Genomic DNA, 9,715 nt, shown 5'->3' with positions numbered 1-9,715 from the left:
TACCCCATACACGGTGGCAGGGAGGGGGCACTGCCAGTGGCTTCACCACTACTCAGGCCGGGTCCTGGCTCCTGGGACCTCAGGGACACAGCAGCTCCGCCGTTACCTGGTGCCTGGAGCACGCGCACTGGAGCCGCCTCAGCCCGTCCCCTGGAGCCCAGCACCAGGAGGGCTGAGCAGCACAGGCCTGGAGGGACCAGGACTCACGTGACTTTCAGAGAGGAGAGCTGGTGATGGGAGGGGCTGCTTCCCGACTGTCTTCATCGTCCACCCAGCGGTGGCGCACCCACGCTCACCAACGGCCCCACTTGAGGGCTACTTGGGGAACAAAGCTAAAGAACCCATTTCACCAAATACAGAAACATCCTCAAACCTTCCGACAACTGTTGAACGCATGTGCTGTGAAAAACACGGAGCTGGTCTCCAGCTCGCTACCGCTGTGGGTAGTTACCTGTCTTCTAGCCTCTTTGGAAATGCAGTGGCGGGTGGCAGCCCCCAAGCAGTTTGGTCCTCTCTGCCCGCATTCTCCAGGAGAAGCCGCAAGGATCCGCCTCTGCTGACTTTGGCACTTTTTATTACAGTGGAAACAGTTATTGAACTCACCCACCTGTCTCTTTCTTTCACCCACTGTGTTAGTTTATTCACTTCTTCCCTCTTCTTAATATCTGAAACAGATTTTTATCTTTATTCACTATTTGTTCTCTGACAAATTATTCTCCGCTCTGAAGAAGTTTTAAAACTTGTAAAATATAATCATGAGTCTCTGTATAGAACTCTCTGATGCTCTACTTTTGACTGAAGGATAAAAATAACTTCAGGGCTCCTGGATGGCTCAGTTGGTTAAGGGTGGGACTCTTCATTTCAGCTCAGGTCATGATCTCATGGTTCCTGAGATCTAGCCTTGCATCAGGCTCTGAGCTGACAGTGCAGAGCCTGCTTGGGATTCTCTCTCTCTCTCTCTCTCTCTCTCTCTCTTTCTCTGCCCTTCTCCAGTTTGTGTTCTCTCTCTCAAAAATAAATTTTAAAAAACTTAAAAAAATAATAATTTCTTAACATAGCTTGTCAGGCCCTTCATTAATGGTTTTGTAAGAAGAATCAGTAGAAATCCATGAAAGTTATCTCACTCCCACATTCGAAAGAGAAAATTAAATTCTTTATTTTTTTTATATTTTTATTTATTTCTAGGAGAGAGAAAGAGAGACAGCGTGAGCAGGGGAGGGTCAGAGAGAGAGGGAGACACAGACTCTGAAACAAGCTCCAGGCTCTGAGCTGGCAGTCAGCACAGAGCCCGACGCGGGGCTCGAACCCACGAACTACGAGATCATGACCTAAGCGAAAGTCGGACGCTTAACCGACTAAGCCACCCAGGCGCCCCTCGAAAGAGAAAATTAGAATCAAAACCATATCCCAAGGGTGAGGAGTTGAGTAAGAGTTTAGAACCACCAGCAAAGATTTAAATAATGCATTCAGCTTATGTATATTTCCCCATCAAAACAAAGAAAAAACAATGACTGCCACAGCAAATATGTTTCTGAAAAGCTACCAAGCACTTGAAGCTTTTGCTCTTGAAAAAGTCATCCAATTAAGAAAGGAATCACACCAATGAATAAGTCAAACAACTTACAGTCGCACTGAAGTAATCACACCTCCGCAATTAACATCAAACTGCTTTTACCCCTGAAAAACTACTTATCCTTCAAGTGCACACCTTCCAAAGCTACATAAGATGGCCATTTGCTCTGCTTAGAAAGACCATCCTTATATAAGATAGTTCTCTAACACGTCAGTAAGCAGTGTGTGTGTGTGTGTGTGTGTGTGCACATGCATGTGTTTCATTTTAGATATCAACTGGTATTCTCTTCTTTTGACAGAGTACAATGATCTGTGGTCAGTAAACGACTTGGCTGTTATTATCAAGATTGAAAGATCTAGGACAACAGTTTGAGAGTGATGTGGGTGGATGCAAGGAGGGAAACAAAATGTGACAGTGACTGTGTCTCATAGTAATGCTTATCAGAAACTATTCATCCTGAAAGAGGCTTCAACAGTCAAAAAGACAGGTATGTAATCCTATGACCATAAACATTTGGTCCTAATGGTAGAGATAAAGGATGTGCATGTAATTACCAACATGAATTCTCTCTCATAAAGACTAATTTACCTACTGTCACTGGGGCTATCCCAACCTCGCATGAATACAAACCAACTCTGTGCCTTTAATACAGCATAAATTCCAGACAGTGAAAGATAGATGTCCTCAGACCTTTTCTGTTGTGAAAGGGACAGCAATTTGACACCAATTTTTAATATTAGTCTGTTTTCACTGACTGTATTACCTCTCAAAACCACTAATAATATGAAGACTTAAAAATTGCTCCATCTATTTCTGTGATATTTTACATAATTTTGCCTCTAAATAATTAACTATGTTAATATCAAAGACAGTGGTATAATGGGGACATGATCCCAGAATCCACTTGAAAGCTACACTGAAGGTATTTTCTCATAAGTGTCTAGAGACTCATTGATAATTTTTAAATTTGGAAGTCACATTTTGAAAGCTGTTATTTAGAAAAATTAAACACTCATTTAGGAAGGAATGATGCAGAAAAGATTTGTGCATGGCTGCCAGAAGTGAGGCTATTTCAGTAATCCAGGTGTGAGATGATGAGTTCCAGAACTAAGGTGCTAGGAGTCAGCCAGTAAATAAAACAACACATTTAAAGACATTTAGGGGGAAGGATTGACAAGATTTGATTGCCTATTAGAAATAAGTAATGAAAGAAGGAAATGTACTAAGAATAACTCAATACCAAACTGTACACAAATGATTTGCTTTCTAAAAATCATCTTTTCTATTTCATAAAGCTAATGACCATAGAGAAGCAGCTATAATGTGATAGACAAAACGGAGACTTAGAAGTCAATAAAATCATTTTAAAAATATATTAATTCAGAGTGTTTTTAGGCCAGGCACTAACCACTAGGTCAGGCCTAGAGTGACTAATGAATAACAATGAATGAAACAGACAAAAACAAACAAAACAAAAAACAAAATAAAAAAACCCCTTACTTTAATGGGTACTTATTCTGGTGGGGAGGGGGGCGAATCAGGATAACCAATTCATAGCATTTTAGAAGTGCAGTGGAAAAAATAGATCCTGCTGGAAAGGATCACAAGCTTTGGGATGTGTAAAATTTTGAGTAGAGAGATTAGAATAAGCCTCGCTGAGAAGGGACATTGGAGCCAAGCCTAGAAGTGAGCGAGTGGGATGTATGGTAAAGAGCACTCTGAGTAAAATGAACAGCTGATGGGAAGACGCTGACACAGAGTTTCAGAAAGGACACAGAAGGTAGTGGCAGATCAAAGAATTCCCAGTAGCGATATTTGCACAATTTGAGCATGTAGTGTATGTTTTTGATATGTCCATTAGTTTTTGAGCCCATCCTTGATTTCTGATGCACAAAATTATTGGAGACTTAGTTTGTATTATTTTTTTTATTCTCCAGACCCCAAATCACTTATGGATTAAAGACGTTGCAAATAGTTTATGAAAACATGACTGGAGGCTAGTCATGGTCACTGTTAGCATGGTATCATTGCTTCTAGGCCTTGTTGGTGGCTTTTGTTATCTACTCATCTGTTTTTTTATTATCTATAAGTTTATGTCATATTTTTCATTCCAAGATTTCTCACTTTATCCTTATTGTATCTAGAGCTCCATTTCCCTCTAGAGCCTCTGAGTTCCCTACTGCAAAGATATTTTATTTCTTTTTACAGTGTATACAAAATAGAATAGAAATTGTTTCACCGATATCACAACTAATAACATATCACCCAAGTTCAAGATCCCTTTTCTCCTTTTGTCCTTCAGAGACTTCTCATAAAGGAAGTACAATCAAAGCATGATGTTCAAAATTACTTGAAACAATTTATTCTCTGTGTGTAGGCGGACGCATATATTCTCTGCATATTATCAACTTGATGTAGTTATGTTTTTCTACTTGTATTTAATTTTACCTTTATCCTCCTGTTTGATATAATTTAGATTTAATTGCATTGTTTGACTTTGGGAGTAATTAACAGAATTCAAATATCAAAGTCTCATTCCATTCTCTTGCTGTTCTTATAGATAAATGATTTAATTTAATTAGCTTTGTGTTTATGAAGTGGATTTTTTTCTTTTTCCAAAAATGGGGTCACACATACATATCATGTCTTACATTTTTTACTTCCTTACAGCAGGTGGCAGTTATATACACATACATATATATAGTATCTGTATGTACATAGCATACTATATATATATACATACTTATATATAGTATCTATATGTATATAGTATACTATATATGTATATACACACATATATAGTATCTACATATATATACATATATATAGTATGTATGTCATTGCACATTGCTTTTTTGAAAACAAAGTAACATTTTGTCTTAAGAATTACACCAGATCATAACATTCTTTTCATTCTATTTTAAAGCTTTATAGTATTCCATTGATAGATAGTTTTGCTATACTCCATTGCTATATGGTCCATAGCTATATGGTTAAAAACCATAGTTTTAAAACTATGTCCTGTGAGTTTGCTCCCGATTTTTTACTATTTCAAATAAGGCCACAATGAATATTTTTAATACAATGCATTTTAATAAATGCATATTTGCATTTATTATAAATTGCATATATTTTTAATATTTTTAATTTAATATAAATGCAAATATAGTTGTTGTTGGTTTAAGATGTTGTTGGTGTGTAACACAGGAGTTATACAAGTTAACAAATGCATTGGGTGTGCATAAGGGAGGCTGTTATCCTATAGCTTGCACTAAAGTATATTATTTAAACTTCTTTATAATGGGATAAGAAATGGTATCTTGATATAGTTTTAATTTAATTTTAATTTCTTTTATTATGAGCATTGAGCATTCTTTCAAATTTTCAAGAGCTACTTTAAATATGTGTGTGTGTGTGTGTGTGTGTGTGTAGTGTATACTACTCTGTCTATGTCTGTGACTTTTACACATTTTTCATCAGGTGTTTAGTCTTTTTTTTTTTTCCTCCATATTCAAGAAATGGTGGCATAGGGGTGCCTGGGTGGTTCAGTTGGTTAAGGGTCCAACATCATCTCAGGTTATGATCTCACAGTTCGTGGATTCAAACCCCGCGTCTGGCTCTGTGCTGACTGCTCAGACTCTGGAGCCTGCTTGGGATTCTGCATCTTCCTCTCTCTCTGCCCCTCCCCTACTCATGCTCACTCTCTTTCAAAAATATATAAACATTTAAAAAGGTTTTTTCAATAAAAAATAAATCAATAAACATTAAAAACTGTGACATCTACACAATGGAATATTATTCAGCCTTAGAAAAGGAGGGCGTTCTGTTATTTGCACCCGCATACATGAACCTAGAGGATATTATGCTGAGTGAACTAAGCCAGACGTAAAAGGGGAAATCCCGCATGAGCTCACTTATATGAATTGGAAAGAGTCACATGCATGGAAGCAGAGAGTATAAGCATGGTTGCCAGGGTCTGGGGGTACAAACTCTCAGCTTTGCAAGATGGTTAAGTCCTAGAGATCTTTAAACATAGAGCCTAAAGTTAATACTATATTATATACTTAAACATTTGCTGAGAGGATAGATCTTAAGTATTAATGTCACACATAAAAAATAATGATAAATAAAGAAGGGAGGAAACTTTTGAAGGTGATGCATATATTTAGAACATAAGTTACGGTGATATCGAAGATATACACTTATCTCCAAATACACCATGGTGTATTCATTAAATACATGCAGCTTTTTATATGTCAATCATACCTCAACAAAATGATTTAAACAGTATTTACATATTTGTGAGTCTGGCCCTTTTTCTATTATATTCATTGTAAATATGTGTTCCACTGTATTTACTTTTTCATAAGTAATATTTTACTTATTTTTTCCATGCAATTGCTTTATATGGCTGAATGTATTGATCTCTTATTACACCTGTATTTTTAAATGTTTTGTTAAAAAGTATTTTCTTACAGCCAGATTTAAAGGAAATCTACACAAAGTTTCTTCTATTGTTTGTATAATTTCATTTTCTATTAAACTTAGGTGACATTCATTTGGTATTTACCCTAGTGTACGTACATTTTATGTATTCAATTTTATCTATTCTTCTTTTGCAAAATGACTATCCAGTTTTGCCAGCACTGTATCATAAAAAGACCACCTTTTCCTCAACTGTTTGAGATGTCACCTTAATTACATATGAAAAATGTATTTATGGACTCTCTGTACTGTGTCTCTGGTTTATAGTCACTAGAATAGTTTATGATATATTTTGTTATCTGACAAATCTAAGGTAACTTTATTATTCTATTTTCAAATTTTCTATTATTTCATATTTATTTTCCTATGTGAGTTTTATAATAACCGGTATATGTGTGGCCAATGGTATGCTATATTTACTGGAATTCTGTGGAACTGACTGATATTTTATGACTATTATTCTAGCAGCCATTTTCAGGTAGATTGGTGGTGAGGATGGTGAACAATGATGGGAACAGAATGATCAGTTGATAATGACATTATCTTGGTGAAAGATGGTGAAGACTTGGCCAGGTTAGTAACAGTAGAAATGGATTAGTGTTCAAATTTTGCACATATTTTAAAAGCCATAGCAATGAGATTTCCTAAAGAATTGTATGTGAGGTACTAAAACCAATTATATTTCCAAGTACTCTGGTCAGAGCTACTAAATTGGGAAAGCTGTTCTCTACTAAGAAATGGAAAGCTGTAGAGGAAGTAGCTTTGGTGAAATGTGTGAGTTATAGATCAATCCAGTTTTTACTTTGGGTGTGTTAATTTTGATTGAGTTGTCTCCCAGTAGTGGTCCATTTTCTTTTTATAATATTACAGAATCAATCATAATATGTCCTTTTTTTTAGTCTAGAGTCTCTGTCATTTAGCTCTACTTTTCTGTGTCAGTTTCATTCTGACCCTTACTTTTCTTTTTTATCCTGATCATTCTTCTAAAAGTCTAACTTTCTTCTGAGTCATATTAGAAAGTCAAAATTTTACTCCCTGTTTATTTCTAATAACATTTGTTCATTTTAATTCTCTTATCGTATTTTTCTTTGAGTTTACATTTTATTTTTTAAGTTACTGATTTGACCACTTAGCTAAATTTGCTTCATTCTAGGTAATTTTCTTTTTTCTTTCTTTTTGGTTTTTTAAAAATTTATTTCTGAGAGAGAGATAGCATGAACAGGGGAGGGTTAGAGAGAGAGGGAGACACAGAATCGGAAACAGGCTCCAGGCTCTGAGCTGTCTGTCAGCACAGAGCCCTGACATGGGGCTTGAACTCACCAACTGTGAGATCGTGACCTGAGCCGAAGCCAGACGCCCAACTGACTGAGCCACCCAGATGCCCTGGTAATTTTCTAAAATACTACATTAACCTTATAAGTTTTCCTCCAGTAAAATTTTTGGTTGAATATGGAAAATTTTGCATGATGATTTTTAAGTTTTTAAAATTTTATGTATTTTCTCATTTCAGTTATTACTTGCTTCTAAGACAACATCACACCTCTCTCAAATTCTTGTTCATTTTCACAAAAGATCTGTCTTATCTTCTGAAAGAAAGGTTTGGAATATATCTTTTCTGTATAACTCTGAGTACACTTTAAACAAATCAATTATTTTGTATGCAACCGAATCCCTCGATTGTGACGACTTGTTATTTGTTAATTGAAATATTAATGCCTTAATGAAATACTCAGACAGAACCAAAAGTTCTTCAAAATCATTTTAAAATGAGTTTAATGTCAATCCTTTGTGACTGGAAAAAAACTTCAAAATAATTAGAAGCTATTTAGTTTTAGAATAACTTCTCAAAGAATTGTAAATTAAATTAATGCCTAGACACTTTAAAGCCTTTCATTAGTTGAACTGTTCATAATCAATAATAAATTTATAGGTCTATAATGCTTAAATTTTTGGAAAGAAGAAATATGTAGTGGCTTACAGATAAGTGTCATTTGACAAAAATTTTACAAAGATAACTGACATTTTCATTAGTGAGATTAAAGCATGGGGGTACAGGGGTCCATGGGTGTCTCAGTCAGTTAGGCGTCCAACTTCAGCTCAGGTCATGATCTCATGGTTCCTGGATTCGAGCCTGTGTCGGGCTGTGCTTACAGCTCAGAGCCTGGAGCTTGTTCGAATTCTGTGTCTCCCTCTATCTGTCTACACGTTCCACACTTGTTTTCTCTCTCTCTCTCTCTCTCTTTCAGAAATTATCAATGAATACTATTTTATTTAAAAAACAAAAAAACAAAAAACACAGGAGCAGAAGGGCCATGAAGGAGGCAATGTCTATGGAGGTCTGGAGGTTTCAGCTCTAGCGGGTGACCCCTGGTGGTGGCATGGCATGGCTGACTAGAGATTTATAGCCACAAGACCAGCTTCTCAGTTGTCACTGACAGAACTGATAGAAATGCATAATGATCTCCTTAGTAAAGAGAGAAAAAAAGGGCAGTTATCATTAACTCCTCTAACTGAGAAGATTGAAGTTAAACACGTTGAGAAAATTGATGCTGGCCCTATCTGTGTGATGAACAAAACCATTCAACTTGTTCCAGATTGTCAGGCATTTAAGTGGGTGGTGTTGCTGGAAGCCCATTCCAGCTCTTGTGGACAGACAGCCTTGGGTATGTATTCCCCTGTGACCGAGTCCTGTGAAGTTAGGTTTCTTATTTCCAAAGGTCATGATCCAGGAGAAATGAATAAGTCTTAGGGTCATCCTTGTGCCATGATGATGGACGGTGTGATGGAGTGGGCCTTTGAAGGTGAATATGTGGTCAGTTTGTTCAGAGCTCCAGAAGTTCCTGTAATCTTGGGGCCTTCTGTTATGATACAGTTTTAGATAAGGGACTTGATAAGTAGATGACAACAAAAGAGAATCTGTATTCCTTCACAAAAGATGCTTGTGCTTTGATTCATAAAGATATTTATTCCATTCAAAACTCTAGAAATTGAAGCAAAAGTGGCATGAGAAATACTTTAACACAAGTACAAAACCGATCTCATAGAAGAGAAGGGATCTCAGAACCCTGAGGACATTGGCTGGCTACACAGATTTGATGGCTTAGCTGATGTGAGGAAGGGTCCTCTTATTCCGCTGCTTTAGCGAGAATCAGCAGACCACTCGCTAAAATTAGAGTATTAAATCAAAATAAAAGTTTTCTATGAAACAAACCAAAACAAAAACCAACAAGACAAAACAAAACATGGGAGCACAGGCTTCCCAGGAATTACAGTGGTTGTGCGATGCCGGCCTTGTTAGCTCTGATGCTTCCCCTCAGGTTTTTGTTTTCTCCTGCTCACCTCTGGAACCATCTTTCATCACCTCTCCATTTCCATCATCTCACCTTTTCAGAGAAATATTCCTGTAGTTTAGCTCTTTGTATGCTATGTTCTCTGATTTCATTGGAAAACAGTGTTTGGGGGACTTGGGTGGCTGAGACAGGTAAGTGTTTGACTTCAGCTCAGGTCATGATCTCACGGTTTGTGAGTTCGAGCCCCGCGACGGGCTCTATGCTGATAGCTCAGAGCCTGGAGCTTGCCACAGATTCTGTGTCTCCATCTGTTTGCCCCTTTCCCGCTTGCACTCTGTCTCTCTTTTTCTCAAAAAACAATAAACAT

The 9,715-nt window shown here is 37.0% G+C and overlaps 1 pseudogene; it reads left to right on the top strand.

The window, feature by feature from the left end:
* The first annotated feature begins 394 nt into the window (after positions 1 to 394).
* Positions 395 to 9,200, top strand: LOC144224718 (large ribosomal subunit protein mL39 pseudogene; annotated as a pseudogene).
* Positions 9,201 to 9,715: the final 515 nt, after the last annotated feature.

Source organism: Crocuta crocuta, unplaced genomic scaffold (assembly GCF_008692635.1).
Source record: "Crocuta crocuta isolate KB4526 unplaced genomic scaffold, BGI_CrCroc_1.0 scaffold222, whole genome shotgun sequence".
In the NCBI taxonomy this organism is placed as follows: domain Eukaryota; kingdom Metazoa; phylum Chordata; class Mammalia; order Carnivora; family Hyaenidae; genus Crocuta; species Crocuta crocuta.
Note: the sequence above shows the minus strand (reverse complement) of the source record. Positions and strands in the feature narration are given on the sequence as shown.